The sequence below is a fragment of the Somniosus microcephalus genome, unplaced genomic scaffold (genome assembly GCF_052327205.1).
Source record: "Somniosus microcephalus isolate GS21.2 unplaced genomic scaffold, FLI_Smic_1.0 unresolved_chr4, whole genome shotgun sequence".
In the NCBI taxonomy this organism is placed as follows: Eukaryota; Metazoa; Chordata; class Chondrichthyes; order Squaliformes; family Somniosidae; genus Somniosus; species Somniosus microcephalus.
In genome coordinates, this window is record NW_028225182.1 from 30904960 (window position 1) to 30920454 (window position 15495).

Genomic DNA, 15495 nt, shown 5'->3' on the forward strand with positions numbered 1-15495 from the left:
GCCCTCCCTCACCTCGCCCTCCCTCACATCCCCCCTCCCACACTCGCCATCCCTCACGTCCCCCTCCCTCACATCCCCCTCCCTCACATCCCCCTCCCTCACATCCCCCTCCCTCACCTCGCCCTCCCTCACATCCCTCCTCCCACACTCGCCCTCCCTCACCTCGCCCTCCCTCACATCCCCCCTCCCACACTCGCCCTCCCTCACATCCCCCTCCCTCACATCCCCCTCCCTCACATCCCCCTCCCACACTCGCCCTCCCTCACATCCCCCTCCCTCACATCCCCCTCCCTCACATCCCCCCCCTCACATCCCCCTCCCTCACGTCCCCCTCCCTCACATCCCCCCTCCCACACTCGCCCTCCCTCACATCCCCCTCCCACACTCACCCTCCCTCACGTCCCCCTCCCTCACAGCCCCCTCCCTCACAACCCCCTCCCACACTCACCCTCCCTCACGTCCCCCTCCCTCACATCCCCCTCCCTCACATCCCCCCTCCCACACTCGCCCTCCCTCACGTCCCCCTCCCTCACATCCCCCCCACACTCCCCTCCCTCACATCCCTCCTCCCACACTCGCCCTCCCTCACATTCCCCTCCCACACTCACCCTCCCTCACATCCCCCCTCCCACACTCACCCTCCCTCACGTCCCCCTCCCTCACATCCCCCTCCCTCACATCCCCCCTCCCACACTCACCCTCCCTCACGTCCCCCTCCCTCACATCCCCCTCCCTCACATCCCCCCTCCCACACTCGACCTCCCTCACATCCCCCCTCCCACACTCGCCCTCCCTCACGTCCCCCTCCCTCACATCCCCCACACACTCCCCCTACCTCACGTCCCCCTCCCTCACATCCCCCCCACACTCCCCCTCCCTCACATCCCCCTCGCACACTCGCCCTCCCTCACATCCCCCTCCCACACTCACCCTCCCTCACGTCCCCCTCCCTCACATCACCCTCCCTCACATCCCCCCTCCCACACTCACCCTCCCTCACGTCCCCCTCCCTCACATCCCCCTCCCTCACATCCCCACTCCCACACTCGCCCTCCCTCACGTCCCCCTCCCTCACATCCTCCCTTCCACACTCACCCTCCCTCACATCCCCCCTCCCACACTCGCCCTCCCTCACATCCCCCTCCCACACATACCCCCTCCCACACTCGCCCTCCCTCACATCCCCCCTTCCACACTCGCCCTCCCTCACATCCCCCCTCCCACACTCGACCTTCCTCACGTCCCCCTCCCTCACATCCCCCTCTCTCACATCCCCCTCCCTCACATCCCGCTCCCTCACATCCCCCTCCCTCACATCCCCCTCCCTCACATCCCGCTCCCTCACATCCCGCTCCCTCACATCGCCCTCCCTCACCTCGCCCTCCCTCACATTCCCCTCCCTCACATCCCCCTCCCTCACATCCCCCTCCCTCACATCCTGCTCCCTCACATCCCGGCCCTCACATCGCCCTCCCTCACATCCCCCTCCCACACATCCCCCTCCCTCACATCCCCCTCCCTCACATCCCCCTCCCTCACGTCCCGCTCCCTCACATCCCGCTCCCTCACATCGCCCTCCCTCACCTCGCCCTCCCTCACATACCCCTCCCTCACATCCTCCTCCCACACTCGCCCTCCCCCACATCCCCCTCACTCACCTCGCCCTCCCTCACATCCCCCTCACTCACATCCTCCTCCCACACTCGCCCTCCCTCACATCCCCCTCCCTCACATCCCCCTCCCTCACATCCCCCTCCCTCACACCCCCCTCCTCGCCCTCACTCACATCAACCTCCCTCACATCCCCCTCACTCACATCGTCCTCCCTCACACCCCCCTCCCTCACATCGCCCTCCCTCACCTCGCCCTCCCTCACATCAACCTCCCTCACATCCCCCTCACTCACATCGCCCTCCCTCACATCCCCCTCCCTCACATCGCCCTCCCTCACCTCGCCCTCCCTCACATCAACTTCCCTCACATCCCCCTCACTCAAAGCGCCCTCCCTCACATCCCCCCTCACACCCCCCCTCCCTCACGTCCCCCCATATCCCCCTCCCTCACACCCCCCTCCCTCACATCCCCCACCCTCACCTTGCCCACCCTCACATCAACCTCCCTCACATCCCCCTCCCTCACATCCCCCTCCCTCACATCCCACTCCCTCACATCCACCCTCCCACACTCGCCCTCCCTCACATCCCCCAACCACACTCGCCCTCCCTCACGTCCCCCTCCCTCACATCCCCCCTCCCACACTCGCCCTCCCTCACATCCCCCTCCCTCACATCCCCCTCCCTCACATCCCCCTCCCTCACATCCCCCCTCCCACACTCGCCCTCCCTCACATCCCCCTCCCTCACATCCCGCTCCCCTCACATCCCGCTCCCTCACATCGCCCTCCCTCACCTCGCCCTCCCTCACATTCCCCTCCCTCACATCCCCCTCCCTCACATCCCCCTCCCTCACATCCCGCTCCCTCACATCCCGCTCCCTCACATCGCCCTCCCTCACATCCTCCTCCCACACATCCCCCTCCCTCACATCCCCCTCCCTCACATCCCCCTCCTCACACCCCCCTCCTCGCCCTCACTCACATCAACCTCCCTCACATCCGCCTCACTCACATCGCCCTCCCTCACATCCCCCTCCCTCACATCGCCCTCCCTCACCTCGCCCTCCCTCACATCAACCTCCCTCACATCCCCCTCACTCACTTTGCCCTCCCTCACATCCCCCTTCCTCACATCGCCCTCCCTCACCTCGCCCTCCCTCACATCAACTTCCCTCACATCCCCCTCACTCAAAGCGCCCTCCCTCACATCCCCCCTCACACCCCCCTCCCTCACATCCCCCCACATCCCCCTCCCTCACACCCCCTCCCTCACATCCCCCACCCTCACCTTGCCCTCCCTCACATCAACCTCCATCACATCCCCCTCCCTCACATCCCCCTCCCTCACCTCCACCCTCCCACACTCGCCCTCCCTCACATCCCCCTCCCACACTCGCCCTCCCTCACGTCCCCCTCCCTCACATCCCCCCTCCCACACTCGCCCTCCCTCACATCCCCCTCCCTCACATCCCCCTCCCTCACATCCCCCTCCCTCACATCCCCCCTCCCACAGTCCCCCTCCCTCACATCCCCCTCCCTCACATCCCCCTCCCTCACATCCCCCTCCCTCACATCCCGCTCCCTCACATCCCGCTCCCTCACATTGCCCTCCCTCACCTCGCCCTCCCTCACATCCCCCTCCCTCACATCCCCCTCCCTCACATCCCCCTCCCTCACATCCCCCTCCCTCACATCCCGCTCCCTCACATCGCCCTCCCTCACATCCCCCTCCCACACATCCCCCTCCCTCACATCTCCCTCCCTCACATCCCCCTCCCTCACACCCCCCTCCTCGCCCTCACTCACATCAACCTCCCTCACATCCCCCTCACTCACATCGCCCTCCCTCACATCCCCCTCCCTCACATCGCCCTCCCTCACCTCGCCCTCCCTCACATCAAACTCCCTCACATCCCCCTCACTCACATCGCCCTCCCTCACATCCCCCTCCCTCACATCGCCCTCCCTCACCTCGCCCTCCCTCACATCAACTTCCCTCACATCCCCCTCACTCAAAGCGCCCTCCCTCACATCCCCCCTCACACCCCCTCCCTCACATCCCCCCACATCCCCCTCCCTCACACGCCCCTCCCTCACATCCCCATCCCTCACCTCGCCCTCCCTCACATCAACCTCCCTCACATCCCCCTCCCTCACATCCCCCTCCCTCACATCCCCCTCCCTCACATCCACCCTCCCACACTCGCCCTCCCTCACATCCCCCTCCCACACTCGCCCTCTCTCACGTCCCCCTCCCTCACATCCCCCCTCCCAACTCGCCCTCCCTCACATCCCCCCTCCCACACTCGCCCTCCCTCACGTCCCCCTCCCTCACATCCCCCTCCCTCACATCCCCCTCCCTCACATCCCCCCTCCCACACTCGCCCTCCCTCACATCCCCCTCACTCACATCCCGCTCCCTCACATCCCGCTCCCTCACATCGCCCTCCCTCACCTCGCCCTCCCTCACATTCCCCTCCCTCACATCCCCCTCCCACACATCCCCCTCCCTCACATCCCCCTCCCTCACATCCCCCTCCCACACTCGCCCTCCCTCACGTCCCCCTCCCTCACATCCCCCCTCCCACACTCGCCCTCCGTCACATCCCCCCTCCCACACTCGCCCTCCCTCACGTCCCCCTCCCTCACATCCCCCTCCCTCACATCCCCCTCCCTCACATCCCCCTCCCTCACATCCCCCCTCCCACACTCGCCCTCCCTCACATCCCCCTCCCACACTCGCCCTCCCTCACGTCCCCCTCCCTCACATCCCCGTCCCTCACATCCCCCTCCCACACATTCCCCTCCCTCACATCCCCCTCCCACACTCGCCCTCCCTCACATCCCCCCTTCCACACTCGCCCTCCCACACTCGCCCTCCCTCACATCCCCCTCCCACACTCGCCCTCCCTCACATACCCCCTCCCACACTCCCCCTCCCACACTCCCCCTCCCTCATATCCCCCCTCCCACACTCGCCCTCCCTCACATCCCCCTCCCACACTCGCCCTCCCTCACGTCCCCCTCCCTCACATCCCCCCTCCCACACTCGCCCTCCCTCACATCCCCCCTCCCACACTCGCCCTCCCTCACATTCCCCCTCCCACACTCACCCTCCCTCACATCCCCCTCCCACACTCGCCCTCCCTCACACCCCCCTCCCTCACATCCCCCTCCCACACTCGCCCTCCCTCACATCACCCTCCCACACTCGCCCTCCCTCACAACCCCCTCCCTCACATCCCCCTCCCACACTCGCCCTCCCTCACATCCCCCCTCCCACACTCGCCCTCCCTCACGTCCCCCTCCCTCACATCCCCCTCCCTCACATCCCCCCTCCCACACTCGCCCTCCCTCACGTCCCCCTCCCTCACATCCCCCCTCCCACACTCGCCCTCCCTCACGTCCCCCTCCCTCACATCCCCCTCCCTCACATCCCCCTCCCTCAAATCCCCTCTCCCACACTCGCCCTCCCTCACATCCCCCCTCCCACACTCGCCCTCCCTCACATCCCCCCTCCAACACTCGACCTCCCTCACATCCCCCTCCCTCACATCCCCCTCCCTCACATCCCGCTCCCACACTCGCACTCTCTCACATCCCCCTCCCTCACATCCCACTCCCTCACATCCCCCTCCCTCACATCCCGCTCCCTCACATCCCGCTCCCTCACATCGCCCTCACTCACCTCGCCCTCCCTCACATCCACCTCCCTCACATCCTCCTCCCACACTCGCCCTCCCTCACATCCCCCTCCCTCTCATCCCCCTCCCTCACATCCCCCTCCCTCACATCCCCCTTCCTCACATCCACCTACCCCACATACCCCCCACATCCCCCTCCCTCACATCCCCCTCCCTCACATCCCCCTCCCTCACATCCCCCTCCCTCACATCGCCCTCCCTCACCTCGCCCTCCCTCACATCAACCTCCCTCACATCCCCCTCACTCACATCGCCCTCCCTCACATCCCCCTCCCTCACATCGCCCTCCCTCACCTCGCCCTCCCTCACATCAACCTCCCTCACATCCCCCTCACTCACATCGCCCTCCCTCACATCCCCCTCCCTCACATCGCCCTCCCTCACCTCGCCCTCCCTCACATCAGCCTCCCTCACATCCCCCTCACTCAAAGTGCCCTCCCTCACATCCCCCCTCACACCCCCCTCCCTCACATCCCCCCCACATCCCCCTCCCTCACACCCCCTCCCTCACATCCCCCTCCCTCACCTCGCCCTCCATCACCTCGCCCTCCCTCACATCAACCTCCCTCACATCCCCCTCACTCACATTGCCCTCCCTCACATCCCCCTCCCTCACATCGCCCTCCCTCACATTAACCTCCCTCACATCCCCCTCACTCACATCGCCCTCCCTCACATCCCCCTCCCTCACATCGCCCTCTCTCACATCCCCCTCCCTCACATGGTCCTCCCTCACCTCGCACTCCCTCACATCGCCCTCCCTCACATCGCCCTCCCTCATATCCCCTTCCCTCATTTCCCCCTCCCTCACATCCTCCTCCCTCACATCCCCCTCCCTCACATCCCCCTCCCTCACATCCCCCTCCCTCACATCGCCCTCCCTCACATCCCCCTCCCTCACCTCCCCCTCCCTCACACCCCCCTCCCTCACATCAACCTCCATCACTCCCCTGTACCCCACTCCCCCGTACCCCACTCCCCCGTACACCACTTCCCCCGTACCCCACTCCCCCATACCCCACTCCCCCGTACCCCACTCCCCCATACCCCACTCCCCCGTACCCCACTCCCCCCGTACCCCACTCCCCCCGTACCCCACTCCCCCGTACCCCACTCCCCCGTACCCCACTTCCCCGTACCCCACTCCCCCGTACCCCATTCCCCCGTACCCCACTCCCCTGTACCCCATTCCCCCATACCTCAATCCCCCGTACCCCACTCCCCCGTACCCCACTCCCCCGTACCCCACTCCACCGCACCCCACTCTCCTGTACCCCACTCCCCTGTACCCCACTCCCCCATACCCCACTCCCCCGTACCCCACTCCCCCGTAGCCCACTCCCCCGTACCCCACTCCCCCGTACCCCACTCCCCCGTAACCCACTCCCCTGTACCCCACTCTCCCATACCCCACTCCCCTGTACCCCACACCCCATACCTCACTCCCCCGTAACCCACTCACCCGTACCCCACACCCCGTAACCCACTCCCCCGTAACCCACTCACCCGTACACCACTACCCCATACCCCACTCCCCCGTAGCCCACTCCCCCGTACCCCACTCCCCCGTACCCCACACCCCGTACCCCACTCCCCCATAACCCACTCACCCGTACACCACTACCCCATACCCCACTACCCCACTACCCCCGTACCCCACTCCCCCGTGCCCCAATCCCCCGTACCCACTCTCCTATACCCACCGTATCCCACTCCACCAATCCCCACACCCCCGTACCCCACTCCCCCGTACCCCACTCCTCCGTACCCAACTCCCCCCGTAACCCACATCCCTGTACCCCACAGCCCCCTGTACCCCACACCCCCGTACCCCACTCCCCCAGTACCCGACTCCACCATACACCACTCCCCGCGTACCACACTGCCCCATACCAAACTCCCCCGCAACCCAATACCCCGAACCCCACACACCATACCCCAATCTCCCTGTACCCCAATCTCCCTGGACCCCACTACCCCATACCAACAGCCCCGTACCCGACTCCACCATAACCCACTCCCCCATACCACACAACCACGTACCCTACTTCCCTGTAAACCACCACCCCGTACCCCACTCCCCCGTACCCTACAACCCCATAGCCCACCCCTATACCCCACCCCCGTACCCCATTCCCTGTACCCCACTGCCCCGAGAACCCACTGCCCCGCACGGCACTCCCACATATCCAACTCCCCCATATCCGAAGCCACCGTGCCCCACTCCCCCGTACAACAATCCCACTGCAACCAACTCCCCCGTACCCCACTCCCCCGTACCCTAATCCCCGTACCCAACTCCCGCCATACCCCTCACCCCGTACCACACCCACCCATACCCTACTCCCTTGTACCCCACTCCCCCATAGCACACTCCCCCATACCCCACTCCCCTGTACCCCACTCCCCTGTACCCCACTCCCCTGTACCCCACTCCCCTGTACCCCATTCCCCTGTACCCCACTCCCTTGTACCCCACTCCCCCAAACCCCATACCCCACACCCCGTACTCCACACCCCCGTACCCCACTCCCCCAAATCCCACTCCCCCATACCCTACTCCCACATACCCCACTCCCCCGTACCCCACTCCCCCGTACCCCACTCCCCCGTACCCCACACACCTGTACCCCACTCCCCCGTACCACACTCCCCCAATAACCAACTCCCCCGTACCCCACTACCCCAAATCCCACTCCCCCATACCCTACTCCCACATACCCCACTCCCCCGTACCCCACTCCCCCATAACCCACTCCCCCGTACCCCACTCCCCCGTACCCCACACACCTGTACCCCACTCCCCCGTACCACACTCCCCCCATACCCCACTCCCCCGTACCCCACTCCCACATACCCCACTCCCCCGTACCCCACTCCCCCATAACCCACTCCCCCGTACCCCACTCCCCCGTACCCCACTCCCCCCATACCCCACTCCCCCGTACCCCACACCCCCGTACCCCACACACCCGTATCCCAATCCCCCGTACCCCACTCCCCCGTACCCCACTCCCCCAATACCCCATTCCCCCGTACAACACTCCCCCCGTACCACACTCCCCTGTACCCCATTACCCATACCCCCTCCCCAAATAAACCATTCCCCCATACCCCAGTCCCCCAATAACCGAATCCCCCGTACCCCACTCCCCCCATACCCCACTCCCCCAATATCCCACTCCACCAATACCCCAGTCTCCCCTCATACCCCACAACCCCGTACCCCACTCCCCGTAACCCACTACCCCGTACCCCACTCCCCGTAACCCACTCCCCCGTAACCCACACCTCCGTACCTCACTCCCCCATAATCCACTGCCCCGTAACCCACTCCCCCGTACACCACTCCCACTTACCCCACTCCCCCCATACCCGACTCTCCCCGTACCCCACTCCCCTGTACACCACACCTCTGTACCCCACATCGCCGTACCACACTATCCCATACCCCACACCCACGTACCCCACTCCCCCATAACCCACACCTCTGTACCCCACAACGCCGTACCACACTATCCCATACCCCACACCCCCGTACACCACTCCCCCGTAACCCACACCTCTGTACCCCACATCGCCGTGCCACACTATCCCATACACCACACCCCCGTACCCCACTCCCCCGTAACCCACACCTCTGTACCCCACATCGCCGTACCACACTATCCCATACCCCACACCCCCGTAACCCACACCCCATACCACACTCCCCTGTACCCCACACCCCCGTACCCCACACCCCCGTACCCCACTCCCCCAGTACCCGACTCCACCATACACCACTCCCCGCGTACCACACTCCCACTGTAACCAATTCCCCCATACCGCACTCCCCCGTACCCCACGCCCCCCGTACACCACTCCCCCGTACCCCACTCCCCCGTACCCCACTCCCCCGTACCCCACTCCCCCGTACCCCACTCCACCGTACCCCACTCTCCTGTACCCCACTCCCCTGTACCCCACTCCCCCGTACCCCACTTCCTGTACCCCACTCCCCCGTAGCGCACTCCCCCGTACCCCACTCCCCCGTACCCCACTCCCCCGTACCCCACTCCCCCGTAACCCACTCCCCTGTACCCCACTCTCCCATACCCCACTCCCCCGTACCCAACACCCCATACCTCACTCCCCCGTAACCCACTCACCCGTACCCAACACCCCATACCTCACTCCCCCGTAACCCACTCACCCGTACACCACTACCCCGTACCCCACTCCCCCATACCCCACTCCCCCGTACCCCACACCCCGTACCCCACTCCCCTGTAACCCACTCACCCGTACACCACTACCCCGTACCCCACTACCCCCGTACCCCACTCCCCCGTGCCCCAATCCCCCGTACCCACTCTCCTATACCCACCGTATCCCACTCCACCAATCCCCACACCCCCGTACCCCACTCCCCCGTACCCCACTCCTCCGTACCCAACTCCTCCCGTAACCCACATCCCTGTACCCCACAACCCCCTGTACCCCACACCCCCGTACCCCACTCCCCCAGTACCCAACTCCACCATACACCACTCCCAGCGTACCACACTCCCCCATACCAAACTCCCCCGCAACCCAATACCCCGAACCCCACATCCCATACCCCAATCTCCCCGTACCCCAATCTCCCTGGACCCCACTACCCCGTACCAACAGCCCCGTACCCCAGTCCACCATAACCCTCTCCCCCATACCACACAACCACGTACCCCACTTCCCTGTAAACCACCACCCCGTACCCCACTCCCCCGTACCCTACAAACCCGTAGCCCACCCCTATACCCCACCCCCATACCCCATTCCCTGTACCCCACTGCCCCCATACCCCACTGCCCCGTACGCCACTCCCACATATCCCACTCCCCATATCCCAAGCCACCGTGCCCCACTCCCCCGTACAACAAACCCACTGCAACCAACTCCCCCGTAACCCACTCCCCCGTACCCTAATCCCCGTGCCCAACTCCCGCCATACCCCACACCCCGTACCACACCCACCCATACCCTACTCCCCTGTACCCCACTCCCCCATAGCACACTCCCCCATACCCCACTCCCCTGTCCCCCACTCCCCTGTACCCCACTCCCCTGTACCCCACTCCCCTGCACCCCATTCCCCTGTACCCCACTCCCCTGTACCCCACTCCCCCAAACCCCATACCCCACACCCCGTACTCCACACCCCCGTACCCCACTCCCCCAAATCCCACTCCCCCATACCCTACTCCCACATACCCCACTCCCCCGTACCCCACTCCCCCGTACCCCACATACCTGTACCCCACTCCCCCGTACCGCACTCCCCCAATAACCAACTCCCCCGTACCCCACTCCCCCAAATCCCACTCCCCCATACCCTACTCCCACATACCCCACTCCCCCGTACCCCACTCCCCCATAACCCACTCCCCCGTACCCCACTCCCCCGTACCCCACACACCTGTACCCCACTCCCCCGTACCCCACTCCCCCGTACCCCCTCCCCAATACCCCATTCCCCATACCCCACTCCGCCAGAGCACACTCCCCCCTACCCCACTCCCCCGTACGCCACACACCTGTACCCCACTCCCCCATACCCCACACACCTGTACTCCACTCCCCCGTACCACACTCCCCCAATAACCGACTACCCCGTACCCCACACACCCGTACCCCACTACCCCGTACCCCACTCCCCCGTACCCCACACACCTGTACCCCACTCCCCCGTACCCCACACACCTGTACCCCACTCCCCCGTACCACACTCCCCCCATACCCCACTCCCCCGTACTCCACTCCCCCGTACCCCACTCCCCCCGTACCCCACTCCCCCGTACCCCACACACCTGTACCCCACTCCCCTGTACCCCACTCCCCCTGTACCCCACTCCTCCGTACTCCACTCCCCCGTACCCCACTCCCCCCGTACCCCACTCCCCCGTACCCCACTCCACCATACCCCACTCCCCCTTACCTCACTCCATCGTACCCCACTCCCCCGTACCCCACTCCCCCGTACCCCACTCCCCCAGTACCCCACTACCCATACCCCACTCTCCTGTACCCCACTCCCCTGTACCCCACTCCCCCATACCCCACTCCCCCGTACCCCACTGCCCCGTACCCCACTCCCCCGTAACCCACTCCCCCGTAACCCACTCCCCGTAACCCACTCCCCCGTAACCCACTCCCCCGTAACCCACTCCCCTGTACCCCACTCTGCCGTACCCCACTCCCCTGTACCCCACTCCCCCGTACCCCACTCCCCCGTACCCCACACCCCTTACCCCACTCCCCCATAACCCACTCACCCGTACACCAATACCCCGTACCCCACTACCCCCATACCCCACTCCCCCGTACCCCACTCCCCTGTACCGCACCCCCCCATAACCCACTCCCCTATACCCACCGTACCCCACTCCACCAATCCCCACACCCCCGTACCCCACTCCCCCGTACCCCACTCCTCCGTACCCAACTCCCACCGTAACCCACATCCCTATACCCCACAACCCCCTGTACCCCACACCCCTGTACCCCACTCTCCCAATATCTGACTCCACCATACACCACTCCCCGCGTACCACACTCCCCCTGTAACTAATTCCCCCATACCGCACTCCCCCGTACTCCACACCCCCGTACCCCATTCCCCCAAACCCCACTCCCCCGTACCCCACCCCCCCGTACCCTACTCCCACATACCCCACTCCCCTGTACCCCACTCCCCCGTACCCAACTCCCCCCGCACCCCACTGCCCCGTACCCCACTCCCCCAAACCCCGTACTCCACTCCCCCCATACCCCACACACCCGTATCCCACTCCCCCGTACCCCACTCCCCCAATACCCCATTCCCCTGTACCACACTCCCCCATACCACACTCCTCCCGTACCCCATTCCCCGTACCCCCTCCCCAAATACGCCATTCCCCCGTACCCCAGTCCCCCAATACCCGAATCCCCCGTATCCCACTCCACCAATACCCCAGTCTCCCCTCATACCCCACAACCCCGTACCCCACTCCCCGTAAACCACTCCCCCGTATCCCACACCTCCGTACCTCACTCCCCCTTAATCCACTGCCCCGTAACCCACTCCCCCGTACGCCACTCCCACTTACCCCACTCCCCCCATACCCGACTCTCCCTATACCCCACTCCCCCGTACACCACACCTCGGTACCCCACATCGCCGTACCACACTATCGCATACCCCACACCCCTGTACCCCACTCCCCCATAACCCACACCTCTGTACCCCACATCGCCGTACCACACTATCCCATACCCCACACCCCCGTACCCCACTCCCCCGTAACCCACACCTCTGTACCCCACATCGCCGTACCACACTATCCCATACCCCACACCCCCGTAACCCACACCCCCATACCACACTCCCCTGTACCCCACACCCCCGTACCCCACACCCCCATACCCCACTCCCCCAGTACCCGACTCCACCATACACCACTCCCCGCGTACCACACTCCCCCTGTAACCAATTCCCCCATACCGCACTCCCCCGTACCCCACTCCCCCATACCAAACTCCCCCGCAACCCAATACCCCGTACCCCACTCCCCTGTACCCCACTCCCCCCGGACCCCACCCCCCCATACCCTACACCCCGTACCCCACACCCCCGTAACTCACAACCCTGCACCACACTCCCCCCGAACCCACTCCCCCATACCCCAATCCCCCGTACCCCACACACCCCATACCCCATTCCCCTGCATGCCACTGCCCTGTACCCCACTCCCCGTACCCCACACCCACATCCACATACCCCACTCACCTGTACCCCACTCCCCCAATACCCGACTGTCCCTGTACCACACTCATCCCGTACCACACTCCCCTGTACCCCATTCCCCGTACCCCCTCCCCAAATATGCCATTCCCCCGTACCCCAGGCCCCCAATACCCGAATACCCCCGTACCCCACACTCCCGTACCCCACTCCCCCCGTACCCCACTCCCCCAATATCCCACTCCACCAATACCCCAGTCTCCCCTCATACCCCACAACCCCGTACCCCACTCCCCGTAACCCACTCCCCCGTACCCCACACCTCCATACCTCACTCCCCCGTAATCCACTCCCCCGTACCCCACTCCCCCGTACGCCACTCCCACGTACCCCACTCCCCCCATACCCGACTCTCCCCATACCCCACTCCCCCGTACACCACACCTCTGTACCCCACATCGCCGTACCACACTATCCCATACCCCACACCCCCGTACCCCACTCCCCCGTAACCCACACCTCTGTACCCCACATCGCCGTACCACACTATCCCATACCCCACACCCCCGTACCTCATGCCCCCATGCCCCACTCCCCCATACTCCACTCCCCCGTAACCCACTCCCCTGCAACCAACTCCCCCGTACCCCACTCCCCCGTACCCCACACCCCCATACCACACTCCCCCGTACCCCACACCCCCATACCACACTCCCCCCGTACCACACTCCCCCGTACCACACTCCCCCCGTACCACACTCCCCTGTAACCCATTCCCCTGTATCCCATTCCCCCGTATCCAACTCCCCTAATACCTCACTCCCCCATGCCCCACTTCCCCGTACCGCACACACACGCACCACACGCCCCCTTACCACACCCCACAGAATCCCACAAACCCCGAACGCCACTCCCCCCGTACCCCACTTCCCCGTACCCCACTTCCCCGTACCCCACTCTCCCCATAACCCACTTCCCAAAACCACAATACCCCGTACCCCACTCCCATACCCCAGCCCCCTGGACCCCACAAACCTTGAACACCACTCTCCCGTACCCCACTCCCCCACACCCCACCCCCACGTACCCCACTCCCCTTTAACCCACTCCCCCCGTTCCCCACCCCCCATACCCAAGCCTCCCGAACCCCACAAACCCCATACCCCACTACCCCTGTTCCCCAGCCCCGTACACCACCACCGATCCCCACAAACCCGTACCCCACACCCCCATACCCCAATCACCCCGTACCCCAGTCCCCCGTGCCGCACTCCCCGTACCCCACTCCCGTCGTGCCCCACTACCCCATACTCCACTCCCCCCGTACCCCACTCCCCCGTACCCCACACCCCCGTACCCCACTCCCGCCGTACCCCATTCCCCCTTATCTCACACCCCTGTACCCCACTCCCATCGTACCCCACCACCCCTGTACCCCACTCCCTCGTACCACACTCCCCCCATACCCCACTCCCCCTGTACCCCACTCCACTGTACCCCACTCCACTATACCCCACTCCACTGTACCACACTCCACTATACCCCACTCCACTATAACCCACTTCCTGTACCCCACTCCCCCATACCCCACACCCCCGTACCCCACTCCACTGTACCCCACACCCCTGTACCCCACTCCCAAAATACCCCACACCCCCGTATCCCACACCCCCATACCCCCTCCCCGTACCCCACTCACCTGTACCCCACACTCCTTACCCCACACCCCATAACACACTCCCCCATACTCCACACCCCCGTACCCCACTCCCCCATACCCCACTCCCCCGTAACCCACACCCTCGTTGCCCACACCCCTGTACCCCACACCACTGTACCCCATTTCCCCGTACCCCACTTCCCCATACCCCACTTCCCCGTACCCCCTCCCCTGTACCCCACTTCCCCGTACCCCACTCCCCCATACCCCATTCCCCCATACCACATTCCCCCATATCCACCTCCCTGTACCTCACTCTCTCATACCCCACTTCCCCCATACCGCACACCCCACACCCCCGTACCCCACTCGCCACAGTCGCCACCCCCATAACCCAGCCCCCTGAACCCCACAACCCTGAACCCCACTCCCCCACACCCCACACCCACGTACCCCACTCCCCTGTAACCCACTCCACCGAGTTCCCCACCCCCCATACACAAGCCCCCCAAATGCCACAAACCCCATACCCCACTACCCCTGTTCCTCAGCCCCATACCCCACCCCCGATCCCCACAAACCCGTACCCTACACCCCCATACCCCAATCACCCTGTACCCCACTCCCGTCGTGCCCCACTACCCCATACTCCACTCCCCCCATACCCCAATCCCCGTACCCCACACCCCCGTACCCCACTCCCACTGTACCCCACTCCCCCATATCTCACATCCCTGTACCCCACTCCCATCATACCCCACTACCCCTG